The following is a 14909-nucleotide window of genomic DNA, read 5'->3' as shown; positions in this document are numbered from 1 at the left end:
TGTTTCAGTTTGTAGGCACCATACACACATAATTGTAAAAAGTACAGCCACGCATAGGAGAGTTTTCACCTCTCAATTCATCATCACAAAGATTGTGGGACTACTTATGCAGCACAGCAGGGGCAGCACAGGTGTCAGCGGCAAGCAGGCATAACAAGGAACCATTTGCGACTGTGGAATGAGACAATACTGTTCAGATAAAGAGCTGTACACAACCTCGTGATCATGGACAAGGTTAAACAGTTGAGCCAACTTATAATAAACTTGACGGTCACACAGATTAGGTTTGTTGTATCTAAAGTTTGTAGTCACTGGACTTGCCCTATTACAGCCGAAAAATTGTCAGGGAAAAGTGGCAGTTATTTGTTCAAAAGGTCGGCTGTGTGTGCCTGTTTCTTCAAAGCGGACCCTATCAAACTGCTTTTCAAGGTCTCTACAATGGTCATGTGCTCCTGGCCAAGACCTTAGCGTTTCAGGGACATAATAATACCGTCGTGAATGAGGTGCTCATGGCAACCGGTGAAATTCGCTATCCTCGCCTTCAATCCTCAACAAAGTTGTCAGGGTGCAAAGCTACTGCAGCACAAGTGCACTCATAACGTACAGTATGCATGACCCTTCTGTAAAGCTCTCAAGTAATGCATAGAGTTTCAAATAAAGCTATACCTTGCCGTGATTATTAGGCTCTTGAACAACCTTTCCACAGGAATAGTCGAATAGGCCTATAAACCAGGTGGGAAATAGCCCTTTGCGAAAAAACAATGGCTACTACATGATTTCAGTGATTGGTGCACACTGTTCGAGCGCTCTAAACATGGGTTACACAGGAAATCTGCTGTTTACGAGTTTCTTGGACACGGCAGTCGCACAGAGGGCAGAGATCAGATTGGACAGGTGACGCATCACGTGACCAGGTGGGCCTGCAAGGCGTACCTCGTGACTGGCTTTCAAGCTTTTCAAATTCCTGCCATTGGCTGAGCACCAGCCGTGTGCAGCAGTTCACTTCCAACGCTGCACCTGTCTAGTGCTTACCGTGCTTCTGCTTCCACTTTAGACGCTTTACCCGGCTGGCGCACACGCAAGCGCCACCTGACCTTGTAGCCTGTTGGAGCAAACCTGCCAGCAGTTAAAGCTTCAAATCCACTTTAATTTATTTATTTCAGGGGAGGGGGTAGCTACATTTTCTTTACGGGGATCACAGTAGCTAGGAGACTGTGGGAGTGAGCTTACAGCGCTTCCTCATTAGTTGTAACAGAGTGATATAGCCAAGGTTGTTCGCTTTATGTGAGATGCAATGTCGTAGCCCTGATACATTTTTCTGATGGTAGCTCCACCTCTTTTTTAACAAAAGCAGCAAATTTGGAAAAGGGAGCCTTGAAATCATTCTGTAGGCCGATTAAGGGGACGTCTCCAGGTGCTGCAAGATGGTACAGTAGCAGATGGACTTGACTCCTTTGTCGTTCTGGTGTCCGCTTTTCATGCACAATGCCATGGATGCCAAGGATAGTCCTGAACATGCACCCGACTTTACACTTGTCTCACCATTCATCACAAGTGCAGGCTCTTCCCTGGGAGGATGGTTGCTTTCTTTCAGAGTCATAATTGTAACACCAGGTAGCCGCAACAGTGACCTGGAACAAAATGTTTGCACATTTACGACAATCCTATGTAGCTCCATGCAGGTGTCAATGCACTCCTCGTTCCGAAGAGTGGTCAGGATCTCAATCACAAATTCGGCAATAAAATGATGCACAACAAGAGTTAAATCTGCTGCCGTGTCTGTAACCAATTCAAGAAGTTTAATTTTGGTAGCAGCATTTCATACAGGCCTTGCAAACCTGCGTGAATGCTTGCTTAATCACTGCCAAGGCCTTCATGAAACTTTTCCCAATGTGTACCCAAAATTAACGCACCTGCTCATTCTTCCAGGGATCTGTAGACCGAATTGACAAACTCAGCATATGTATAAATCGTTGTAGCAACTTTGTTCTAGCTCATAATTAAGTGGGGATTTTTACAATGCCGTTGAAGCTATACTAGTGTTTCCACCTGCTGCTGCACGTCAATACAGCAGATGCTCTTGAGATGGCAGCACCAGTGCTAAAAATTTTGGACACTGACTAATTCAAAGCTAAGCTCTCAGACTACATGTAAATGTTTGGAATGTACTTCATATAACGTGGTTCCGAATAGAAATATTTAGTTTTCTTATATAATGCACTAGTGTTTAAATGCTTCTGCTTGGAGCTATTCTTTTTTTTTTTTTTTTGCTGGAAACCTTGCAGATCATGGACGCTGATAGCAAGGACACATTGGAGGCCGCCAAGCAAGACCTTTACTCCCAACAGCACAAGGGCTTCATCACCCATGTCGTCACTCTACTGGAGAGAGAAGAAGAATGGGTGCTTCTCTTCCGACTGTCAGCGAAGACACGAGGCCACAACACAAATAATTATTCAGAGGCCTCGATTAGGGTCCTAAAAGACATAATCTTGCACAGGACAAAAGCGTTTAATGTTGTGACCCTAGCTGAATTCCTCTCTGTTGTGTGGGAGAAATATTTTTTCCACAGAATACTAGACCATGCACACTCACGTATGACTGGGCACATGCTCCTCTATGAGAGGCTTTTAAAGAAGCTACCAAAAGACACCGAAAAAACATTAGGTGCAACGGAGATGGGCATTATGTCGTCCCAAGTGGCAGCAGTCCAGATAGCAAGCTTTACACTGTGTACTCTGACATCGGCCTGTGCACCTGCCGCTCTGGTCAGCAGGGCGCATTTTGTAAACACCAGGCACTCGTGCACAAAGTGTTTGGTGGGATCTTCCCAAATGCACCTCTGCTGACTACAGAAGCTCGCTACAACCTTGGAAAGCTTGCGCTCGGAGACAACTGTCCTGGCATTGATTTCTTTGAAGGCCTCCACGAGACACAAGTGCTGCAAAATGCTGCGTGCAGCAAGGCTCCCACCGATGCTCTAGACTGTTGGGACACTCCCTCCACTTCAGCAGCTCCAACGACCCAGTACAGTCCTCCAGAAAGTAGGGAAACTTCCACTGCTCAACTAATGAACCAGGTAAGTTATGGTGCTATACATTAGCAAGATGAATTACAGCAACTCTATGTTGGCTGCAGTCATTATAAACCATAGTCATTATAAACCATAGTCAATGACAATAGGCACCCTATGATGACTAAGGCCCATTATTTTCTGTGGTGGAGAATTTAAAATGCTGCGAATTCATAAAGAAAAATATGCAACATTTTGCAGAAACCATAACGTACATAAAATAAATACATGCTTATTTCTGAGACATACTCCAAATGTACCTTCCGTAAAGCAGCATGTGCTGGTTGCAGTTCAGCATCAGGTAATACTTGGTATTCCCTTCACTTGAAGGAAGGTGCTGGTAAGACAATGCCTCCCAGTGCCATGGTGCACAATCCTGCACCTGCTGCCGTGGCCATGCATGCAAGCCGGACAAAGCCATATATTAGTCTGGCATCGGACTGTCACTCATTCATTCCTGGACAGCCTGGTACCATAAAAGATAAAAACCCATGATTGGATGCTGAGCGTTATTCAAAACTAGAAACTTCGTCACTACCATTAATGCTCCTTTCAAAATATGACAGTATCGTGGCTTTTCCTCTGAAAGAATGTGAATGCACTGTTACTGCAGCCGCCAAGCTCGAGACGTTCACTTGCTTATATAGATGGAGAGGTTAAGCATATCAAGGCATCAACAAAACTGTGTAACAATATGCTGACTTTTATGAGAATTCAAAACAAACCAGTCTCATTTTTATTACTCTCGCACTCTGATTGGTGTCTGTAATAACAAAAACCAAACTGTCGTTACTAACAAGAATTCTGCAGAAATGCTTAATTATACAATTTTCCCCCAAAAGCAAGAAGACCTAACAACGGTTCATGTATATTTTAGACCATGGAGGAAGTAAATTTAAATAGAGAAGAGAGCAGAGGAGCCGCCCCACGATCAGACAATGCGCTCCCCCCATATGCATGACGCATCCTCCTCCTCTCATTCCTCTCTTAGGCACAGTAGCAGCGCAAAAAAACACACACAAGAAGAACTAGACACCGAGAGACCCGCACAGACGCTGCGTGTCTAGTTCTTCTTTTGTGTGTTTTTTTTTGTGCTGCTACTGTGCCTAAGACAAGTAACCAACACGCCCAAGAGCTCGTTTTACTGAATCATGCCTCTCTGTTGCCCACAGCAGCAACAGCCTGCACATGCTGACTGGCATGCTGCCTCTTAGCAACCATGATTCTGAAGCATAAAGTAGGCTTATGAATAGTATGTTAGTTCTGCCACTTTTTTCACAATACGTCTGGGATACATGGTGCTTCTCCTCACTTTTCCTTCTTACATTTTAGCCACATGTGCATCAAAGAACTTGGCTCGTTTTCAATGGGAGGAAGTTTAACGAAGCCTGCCGTGCTGTACCTTTGACGAGCATCAGGTTCATAGAGCTCAGTTTTCTCTTCGCATAGAACAGATTAAGACAAGCAGCCCATCAGTAGGCCAACAGCAGCATTTAAGCAAAGAATTTTTTTTGTGTGTGTTTGCTTTAGGAACTGGCGGAGGACCCTTTCGAAGCCCTCATAGAAGCTTTTCAACACCTGAAGGCTGAAGTTGGAAATGACCCGACATGCATGAAGCATACAGCCAGACTGGCAAAAAAACTGAAAAGCCTTCCAAGCAAGCAAAGCTTTGTCACGGCAATGATAAACATGTCAGCCGCAGTCTGCAGGGTTTCAAGGTGCCAAGGCAAGATAAGTGTGCAGCCAACAAGCATCTCAAGGAGACGACCTGGCCTGAACAAAGGTTCAAAACGTGTCCCCCCAGGCAGGCCATCAAAGAAGGCCAAGCGCAGTCACTCGCTGTGCCGCAGTGTGGAGGACAACGTCCCAGCTGCAAAGTGACTGTGGACTGCTGCGTCAGTGTGAGTGTGCCTGCGAGTGCAAATGGCAGAATCATGCAGTGCCAACAAAGGGTCACTCACCTTGAAACAATCATTCACAGTGTGGGCAAACCAGCTAGCCCAGACTGCCCACTGATGTAATAAATAGGAGTAGAAGACAGGCGCGGGTTGATGTCACCCTAATCGGTTTGCAAGCTACTGCGAGTAGTGATTTTTTAAAATGATTTCTAAATTGTAGGGTCCACGCAGAGCCTTCAAATTTGACTCGAATACCCACAAAGACCACCTCTGCAGACCTGCTGCACTAGAATATGACCATTGAAATCATTTCAGGGTCCCTTTAAGCACCACCCAGCTGGTCTCCCAAAAAGATAAGTTGTTGGCTCATCCCCCCCCCCCCCCCCCCTCCCCCTTGAGAAAACTGCATATGTAATATGCACAAGACATGAAAGCTAACACGACAAGTCACAAGAAAAGCAAACATGCCTTGCGCAATTGAAGAGTAGCCCTCCCATCAAGTAGCAAGTGACTGCGCCTCATGTACAGCAAGTCGCTGGCTTACATCTATGCCTTTAGGGCAATGAGCCATCAATTACGCCATTGCAGAAGTTCAATGACTATAGACACCAAATCCTGGTTGCATGTTTTCTTCTTTGTAATAATACATAAGACAATAATATACATGAATCGCCATGTGGTATTTGCGTACAACTGCTGAATAATTTACAATCCTATTTCTGCTTTCACCCTATTTCATTTTCAGCTTCAACAGGTGATCAATGACTGTGATGTCAAAGTTCAGTATTCGGTCGTTGCACCTTCTACAGGAGGTGCAGCGGCAGTATGGCGTGGCGGACGAGGCAGTGATAGTGCTGCTGCTAAAGAGTACATCTGAACAGGGAATACCTTTTGTGAGAAATTTAGCGGATAGATAAGCAGCAGTAAATCACTATCAGAGGTAATAAACTACTTAAAGGTCAGTTGGTCAACATTATAGGCTTGAGCTAAATTGCCGTAGAGATGTGTATCAAATCGCTTTCCTTTTATTTTTTGCGGCGTGTTCACAAGGAGCACTGAATTTTATTTAGAGCATGCTGGCGTTATACCAGGCACAGCAACTGCTAGTCTATCAGCAGCGTATGTTGGTCAAGCAAGTGGTAATAGAGGAGGCAATATATCTTATTGTTCCGAACGGCTGCTGAAGAATATTTCAAGTTTCATGGGGCAGAATATTAACAATCATAATATTGCTTTTTTGACTACTACCAGATATGTATGGCACCTTATGATCGAGTGACCCCATGCCAGTTCTCAAAACCACATTAGTAGGTTATGCAGGCATTTTGCTCATTCCTTGTAAGGAATGAAAATGTAAGTGTAAAATTATTGCCATTCACTTCACATTTTTGTAATGGCGATGGGAACAAAGAGACGGGTTTTTGCTTGAGATGAGAATGGACTGCAAGTGTAAAACATCCGTACCAAACAACTGCGACACGATAAGGTTGCCGTGAAACGCATGAAACTAAAGGAATAAGCTTCTTTTTTTTTCTGGCAATGTCGGTCACAAGAAATTACCACTGTTTCTTCCACAGGTGCATACATTTAAAGCAGTACACTGCCTTTGTGTAGTTGCGGTTGCCTAAAATTGATTCCCTGTGAATTGGAGTTGCTATGAAGGATGTAATGAACAAAATTGTCGACAGGAAAGCACTGAGAGGCAGCAGGCCTTTAAGAGCCGTGTTCGTATGCACCGTGGAGGGCGGTCACCTGCTCCCTTTTGAAGCCAAATCTACGAAAAGAAAACTGACTTATTTTTTTTTAGCACATTCACAGTAGCAAGCAACGGCGCCATTCCGCACGCTTGTGCCGTGTCGCTGTATCATTGTGAACAAAGCTCCTGTATGGGAGCCGAACATCTCAAGCTCTTAATTCATTTAAGGCCAGTGCTTGCATTCTTTCGTTTCCATCCCATCCGCGACCAAACGATTGCCACAGCTAGTGCTTCAACATCTTATTTCTGACGTGCAAGTTATGACTGTCACACTTAGTTGGCACCCATTGTTTAAGAGACACCGTATATTTAAGTTGTAAGAGACGCTTCCCAGTTTGCAGGAAATTTAATACTTTAGATTTCCACACGCTAATGTTTTGGGTTTTCTGATAGCTTACCTTTTCGCTGGTTGGGTTATTGCCGCAGCGTTGTCACCGGACGAGTGCACCCAAGTTGGTCATGAACTGCGGTTTGAGGTTTATGAAAGCTGTCGCGGCGTTCCGGCGACGACACTCACATATCGTTCGAAGCGAAGAACTACGCTTCCTTCTGGCCATCTCTTGCGGTGACGGTATTCTTTGAATAGCGCTGTGTGGGGCACATCGAGCCTACATAGCTCGACTCGCTGATTCCACTTGCCGAGGGTCAAAGCGTGGTATGCGCAAGCGTTTCATTAACTTACATATTGAATACCTTAAGACGGAATCGAATTAATTTAGACAACTTCACGCAGCACCGAGTTTCTATATGCCAAGAAGCGAAGAAGCCCATCTGACTTCGTGGCAATCACGATGCTGCTGCCCCGCCAATTTCGAGATCGACAAAAGACAGGCACTGCATTTTTGTAAAGTATTTTATTTTTATTTTATACTCATTTCACAAAATGAGGCACTACTTTGCGTGCATTTTTTGCAAAATGGTTGTTTCAAAACTGCCTATTATTCCGCTAAATTTGGCAGAACTTGCTTTGTTGGTTGCCCTGTTGGTGCTGTTGGCCGCGTCCAGGGCTGAAAACGCGTTTCCTTAAAATTTTCCTGCAGATTGCTTGCCTGCATCTTTACAGCCTTTCAGCAGTGATTTTTAGCAGTTGTGGTGTAGTTTACCTTTGTAATATGACGAGGCGTTCTCTCTCAATGAGTGAAATCAACCTCCGAAAATGCATTCGTTCTGCAGGCACTTCATCGCATGGATTTTGTGCATCTCGGAAGGCCTTGTGATTTCAACGGCACAGTCCGCCGCTGCTGGCCTCTCATTGCTTTATTTTTTTCTTAGTCCAGTAGCAAACCTGTTGTGTGCTCCACTTCTGGTATTTTGTGCCTTCTCATTATCCCTCATTGGCTATCCACCGCAAGGCACTACCGTCACGATGTGGTGAAAAGCTGCGACGCCAAATAAGATGAAATTTGATGGACCGTTGTCGAGGTGGAACATATTTTGGCCTTGCTAGATTGTCAGGACGTGCTCAAGGGCCTAGCATGTGCATTGTAGTGAGATATTGGTGCCGACTTCAAACTGCCGAAGAACCGCAAGATGCTTTGGTTACCTTGTACAGAAGAACGTGCTCTTTGGCCGAGTCGCATTTTTGCTGTGCTGTGGGCACACAGTATGCAATGTAAGCCTGTTCTGGTTGTTTATACCCAAGTTATAATCCTGTATGCTACTTGACATTTTTGCCTTTCAGTAAACAAGTCAAAATGAGGCCTACTGCATATGCCCCTTCCTATTGTTGTTTTTCTAACACTGGCACACTACGCGTTCGACCAAATAAACTTTAGTGTACCAGCCTTACTTCAAGCAAGTTAACACGCACTGGATTCTCTTGAAGGGCTCATTCCTCGAGAACATTATTGACATTTCGTAACGAAACTATAAAATGTACTGATAGCAAAAACTTTTCTTGTTAAAGGGCATATGGGGTACTCATACAAGCTGTCATCTAAAAAGCTGTAGCTGTCCCATCTTTCAGTACAAGCACAAGTTATAGTAAACGCACAAAACAGTGCAATATTTGAGCAATGCGAGCTCAAAATAAAAAAAGTTTGGCTCATAACAGCATGAACAGCTGGTGACAAATGCCATAACAGGAGGACTGACATCTCCAGATGTGAGTTGCAGGTAGTGTAGGGTCTGCTAAGGGGTGTGTTCAGAGTTGATTTAAGAGCTAAGAAGTTACATTATATTTCAATTCCTTATAGGCAACCTGTGATGAAGTCTGCTGCGTCGATTGCAGTGCTGCAACACAGCCTAGCAAGAGAGCATGCATTTTATAGTTGCAACCATGGTGCTTTTCTATGCCACCTGCCTACTTTCACAGGCATAAGCATGTGTACTCTGTCGAAGCCACATGTGATGTGTGTCAGCAAAGTGGGGTACGATGGGGGCACCTAGGCAAGGGACGTTATCAGCCAAATGTACACTTTCATAATCACTCCCAATGTGGTGTTGCATTTGTCACTGCCAAATCAGCTGACAGCAGCAGTTTTTAGATGCACATTTGAACAATATATATATTTGTTTCACAGGAGGCATTATCTTACAGGGAAGGCGTGAAAACTCGTCTGCCACCCAGAAAAATTGTTTGAGAACATACGCGCATTGGTGACACGGGCGTGACCAAATTCTACAAGGTGCCAACTGCACCTGTGAAGTGAAAAGAACCACCGCCTGTCGATAACGTGAACTGCACTAGCACAGCAGAAGCTGGAGGTTTGTTTTCAACCTGTGAAGCTCAAGGAGGTGAGATGCGAATGTGCAGAGCGGCCATGTGAAACAGGCAGATTGCAGTGCTGCCTGGGCACTGCAGGCTGCCTATGAACACAACATTGACAAATGTTTAATCCTGAATGCACCCATTTCATGTGTTTGTCAATGCACCTTGCAACTCTCAAGTCAGTTCTGAAAGAACTATTGAAGTCGCTTAACTTTCTGTTTTCATAAAGCAGCTAAAAGTTTAAGAATATTTATGGTATAGGTATTTGAAAGGATTCCTGAGCAATATTAATTAAAAGTAGGATTCGATTTTTACGCACCAAAGCAGCATCACGTAGAGTGCTTCACAGTTTCAAGCTATGTGCTCAGCACTGATACACTACTTCGTAGTGGTGCGAGTAGCTTCGTTATACAGTCATTGCTATATGGACATCAAGTTAAGTACTCTCCTTTTACTACTTTTGCTCTTCTATGTTCACCTTCTCAGGCATGAGTTCCTTGCCATGTTCATTTCATTCATCTCATTAAACGAAACTTCAACAAATGTGAATGGGCCTCTGTGGTAATGCAGCAGCAAAGCCATTCTGCTGGACAAACCAGGTTACAGGTTTCATTTAACAGTACATCTTCCTGGGCTTCAAAGCCATTCTGCTGGACAAACCAGGTTACAGGTTTCATTTAACAGTACATCTTCCTGGGCTTACAAACTAAACATTTTGACAGATTTGCCTGTCTGGGAGGCAGTCAACGAAAAAAAGTCGCCATTGACCGCCTCCCCACAGTGCGATGTGACTAACAGCCTTAACCGCCCTCCCTCCTCCCCCACGCCTTTCACATCACAGCTTTCGTTCCTTTGACCCCTCCATACTTAAAAGATGCTAGCTACTGCCCGCAGTCGCCCCTGATGAAGGAGCCGAGCCGGCTTCGAAACGTTGGGTTAAAATAAAGTTTTTGGTTGGAGATGTGCAGTTTATTAGTCTTCCAGGGCTAGTTGGTGGAGCATTGCCTAACAAAAGGCAAAAACAGCACTGAATTTAACACACCCCACAGAAAGACAGACAGGACGGGCGTTGACTCCAACTGTGTTTATTGAAGGCCACATGTAGCATATATATAGCCCGAAGAAGGTGAACGCATGCACGTTTCCCATAAGGCAAAAAAAAAATCAAAAACACCACACAGACTGAAACTACTCATTATTGAGTATTTTTAAACAATTATGTTCACTTGCTCGCAGGGAGATAGAAGTGCTACTTACGCACTTGTCACCTCTCTCTTTGATAAAGAAGGCTTCAGCCAGTTCGTGAGCTAATCTATCTTTACTTCCAGCTAGAATTGATCTCCCCAAATTGTGGTTCAGTTTTTCCCATTTTTATCAATGCAAGAGCGGCAATGGACAGGTAGTTTTTCGAAAGAATATGATGCGTTCCCTAACGACCTTTTGTGTTCCCCAGCACGCTCGTTTACGCAGCGTCCAGTCTGGCCGACGTACACCTTGCCACATGTAAGGGGGATCTCGTAGACTACTCCTGTGGCACACCTTATGTAGGGCTTCGAGTGTTTTTTTCCACAGCTGAATGTTTCTTTAGCACCGCTGCTAAGCTTGAGGCACATCGTGACCAATTTGCAGGGGGCGGAGAAGACCATAGGAACTCCGTACTTGTTGCCAACTCATTTTAGATTGTGGGACACCTTGTGAATATATGTTATCACCACTGGTTTGGCTTTGCCGAAATCTTCTTTCCGGCATTGCCTCTTTGCCCTACTCTTAAGTTTCTGCAGCAGTGCCTCTGTCACGGCAGCCAAGACGTGGTTAGGGAACCCTGCTTTACGCAGTCTATTTACCTCACCCTGGAAGCTTGCCCACATCATGTGAGAGCACGACTTGAGGAGTGCTGACTCCATGGAAAGGGTAGCAATAGCCCTCTTAACAGTTTTTGACTGGGCCGAATCAAACGGAAAAAAGTCCTTCTTGGCCCTAGGAAGGTAGCGGCAGTGTTTTCTGGCGCTACCCTCTCGATATCCCTGCTGTTTTTCTGCAAATCTTCCAATCTTCTTCCCTATTTCCTTTATTATCTTCTTCACTATTTCCTTTATTTCCACTGGCCACAGCTCAGCCAGAACTTAACATAGTAGATAGCAATTGCTGCTGCAGTCATACATATTTTGCTTTTGCTTTGTTTTTTAATAAAAACCACAGCAACGACAAGAGACGACCTTATTTCCTTTAGACTCCATTTTAGCGTGTTACACGAGGGACTGGTATTGACAAGATAACAAGACGTTGCAGCAGTCACCAAGTTTGATGGGCAGAATATGGCAGCAGTATCGTACGGCTATGGTAGTGGTATAGATTTTTCTTGCAGACTCAGTACGAAAATGCCAGTCTGCAGATAATTTTAAAGCACATCGAACAACTCTAGGTGAAAACATTGAGAGCAGCATAATCTACATTTACTCATTAACATGCTGAAAGTAGTTCACGCCAAAAAATGCAGTACAGTTGTTATTAGAAGATATCATGCATAATACAGCAACAGCCCCAACACTCGACATGCAATAAAATTGTGCTGGGTCGGGAGCCATGTCAGCATATGCAGTAACAAAAGAGTTGACGGGAGTGCTTTATGAGCATACGAGAAACTAGAAAAAGTAAATATTCCACATACATTGCTTGAAGCTGGTGGATAGTAAGCTAGAAAAGAAATAGTAGACCACCTCATATAATGCTATCAACAATAAGCTACACCTGGTAAAGCAGATTCTCAGCGAATCAAAGTTATGTCGGCACTAAAGAATGCTTTATTAAACTTGTCTTACGCCACCTTCACATCGGGCATATGCACGTTACGCATAACTTCAGGCCACTGTGGTGGCGCAGTGGCTATGGTGCTCGGTTGCTGACCCTAAAGACACAGGTTCCATACTGGCCGCATAGGTCACATTTCGATGAAAATGAAATGCTAGAAGTCCTTGAACAGTGCGACGTTAGTGTATGTTAAAGAACCCCAGGTGCTTGAAATATCAGGAGTCCTTCACTACACCGGCCCTCATACCCTGAGTCGCTGTGGGACTTTAAACCACAAACCACATAACTTCATGCTTATGAAATAAAAAAGCCTGTTTGTGAATGAAGTTGCAAAGTGGTCATGGTAAAACATATTCATGCAGAAAGCTCAAGGAACTAAGAATGCCTCATTGCCTGCTTTGCACTGGTATGTTTCACCCCATAATTTCAATATATGCCTGTATTGTCCACATACATTCATAATGTATGTGTCTGTTAAGACATTTTTAATTTAAGAAACACATACTCAGTGTGTGTGTTGTATATGCGAAGTGATGTGCATACGTGAATAAGCAGCTCTTGTCAGAGCTACCTGTCGATGAGAGGAGTCCGGGCTGAGAGCAGTTCGCTTTTGAACTGCAAGCTGAATATTTGGGAAGTTTTTCTTGCAGCTTTTTTAGTACACTAACAATGGTGCTGCATAAAGTGACCAGACGTCCCGATTTAGGCGGGACAGTCCCGCTTTTGCAGTCATGGTCCCGGTGTCCCACCGAGGTACTTGTGGGACGGCGTTTTGACCCGCTTTGGCTTTCCCGAACGAAGCTTTGTTTGATAAATAGCTCTCAGGATCATCTCCTTTGAAACATGGCGGTGCGAGCAACGCGAGCAAGTTTATTTTTTCCTTTTTCTGCTTTCCAAATCGCATGTTTTCGGAACGGCCTAGAAAGGTACCTTGTCTCCATCACTAGCGGCTTTATCCGCTGTATCCATCACAGTACGGCAGCACCACCTGACCAACGTTTCACCTGAACGTGGCCTCCACAAACTCGCGTTACAGCCTTCTAGAACACTGTACTCGCGTCTGCTTGCATGGTTGGCTGGATACTGGATAGGCCGGAGAAGGCTTGCCTCTGTGCTGGCTCGGAGGTCTGCGTTGTCCAGCGAGGCGAAGCCATAATCAAAGTTAAATGTCCCGATTTGTTGACGGCGCCTCGTAGGGGCTTTGTCAGCTTTGTTTTTGGGTTTTCGACTTGTTTCGTCGTCTTGCCGGCGACAATGCCGAAACGCAAGTGCAAAATCACGGAACAGCTGGGAAAATAGAACCCGTTCATGAAGAAAACTAAGCCAGAGGCGAATGCATGTGGGGCAGACTTTTCAGTCACTCACGGATATAGTAAAACACATCAGCTCTGTCAAGCACAAGCAGAGTGTGTCGGCTGCTGCTAGTTCCAGTGCAGTAACCCGTTTCTTCAGACAGGAACGTGCCGTGTAAAAGGAGCTCCAACTTGCTGTATCAGAGGGTGTATTCGCCATCCAAACGATCACTCACAACCATAGCTTCCGATCAGTGTACTGCACTTCAAAGCTTCTGCAGAAATTGTTCAATGAAAAATTGTCCTGCACTCGCACAAAGGCAGAAGAGATTGCTTTGAACGTGCTTGCTCCGTCTGCAGACGAAGAATTGAAGACTGACCTGCAGGAGGCTAAGTTTATCTGAGTGTTCTGTGATGCTTCCAACCACAAGGATTTGAAGGTGCTCCCGATAATGGTGCGCTATTTCACAGCTGCTGCAGGAGTGCAAACGAAGCTCCTTCAGATTAACACCTTGCTAGGTGAGACTTCAGCTATGGTGAGCCAATATATAATGGATGCACTCGAAGCCAACCAATTTACACCAAAGCTCGTTGCTTTCAGTGCCGACAACGCAAATTTCAACTTTGGTGGTGCTGCGCGGAACAGGAAGAACAATGTGTTCTCGAGATTGCAAGATTCTATGGATCACAACATCCTTGGAATTGGCTGCGTTGCGCACATAGTGCACAGCACCGTTCAAACTGCTACCGATTGCCTGCCATTGGATATTGAAGCCGTGATTGTGAAAATCTACTCGTACTTTTACATTTACACGGTCAAGGTGGTCTTTCAAAGAGCTTTGTGATTTTGCATCAGTGGAGTACCAGCGGCTTCTGGCCTATAGCAAGACCAGGTGGTTGGCATTGATGCCAGCTGTTGAGAGGGTCCTAAAGCTCTATCCAGCTTTAAAGGCAGCTTTAAAGGCAGCTTTAAAGGCATATATTTCAAGGCGTATTTTTAAAGGCATATTTTTTTACTCTATATTCTGCATAGTCAAGCTGCTATGTTTGAAGCTACTGTACTCCAAATTGAAGGAGACACGAAGACAGCTGTGCAAGTCTACAGCGCCTTAAGCCAGCTGCAGACCAAAGTGCGAGAAAGATTTGAGCAATCATTTCTGCCATCAAGTGTGCGCTCAAGGGCAACAGAGCTCGAAGAACAGGGACAAGTTCGAAGAGAACAGGTTGTGAATACTGTGGTGAATTTTTATGCAACCTGCGCGTCATACCTCGACCGATGGTGCTAGCAGTTTGATGAAGTCAGAAGCCTTCTATGGGTCTCGCTTGGGTCATCCCCATGCTGGGATGACGTGCAGAAAACTGCAGAACTCAT

The 14909-nt window shown here is 44.7% G+C and overlaps 1 protein-coding gene and 1 long non-coding RNA gene across 4 annotated transcripts in view; one reads left to right on the top strand and one right to left on the bottom strand.

The window, feature by feature from the left end:
- The window catches only part of LOC144115943 (uncharacterized), a 457564-nt gene that overhangs the window by 281132 nt on the left and 161523 nt on the right, over positions 1–14909 (top strand). The gene's annotated exons all lie outside the window — the stretch shown is intronic.
- LOC144115939 (uncharacterized) lies at positions 1127–9216 on the bottom strand. Of its 3 annotated transcripts, none has more exons than XR_013311622.1 (4): positions 7126–9216; positions 4842–4984; positions 3334–3458; positions 1127–1631 (listed from the first exon to the last, which is right to left on the bottom strand). It is a non-coding gene; the product is annotated as an uncharacterized LOC144115939 (long non-coding RNA). The 3 variants fall into 3 exon arrangements; XR_013311620.1 differs by having other exon boundaries at positions 3334–3455; positions 7126–7573; XR_013311621.1 differs by lacking the exon at positions 4842–4984 and having other exon boundaries at positions 7126–7552.

The sequence above is a fragment of the Amblyomma americanum genome, chromosome 1, assembly GCF_052857255.1.
Source record: "Amblyomma americanum isolate KBUSLIRL-KWMA chromosome 1, ASM5285725v1, whole genome shotgun sequence".
Classification (NCBI taxonomy): Eukaryota; Metazoa; Arthropoda; class Arachnida; order Ixodida; family Ixodidae; genus Amblyomma; species Amblyomma americanum.
This window is presented reverse-complemented; position numbering and strand designations above follow the sequence as displayed.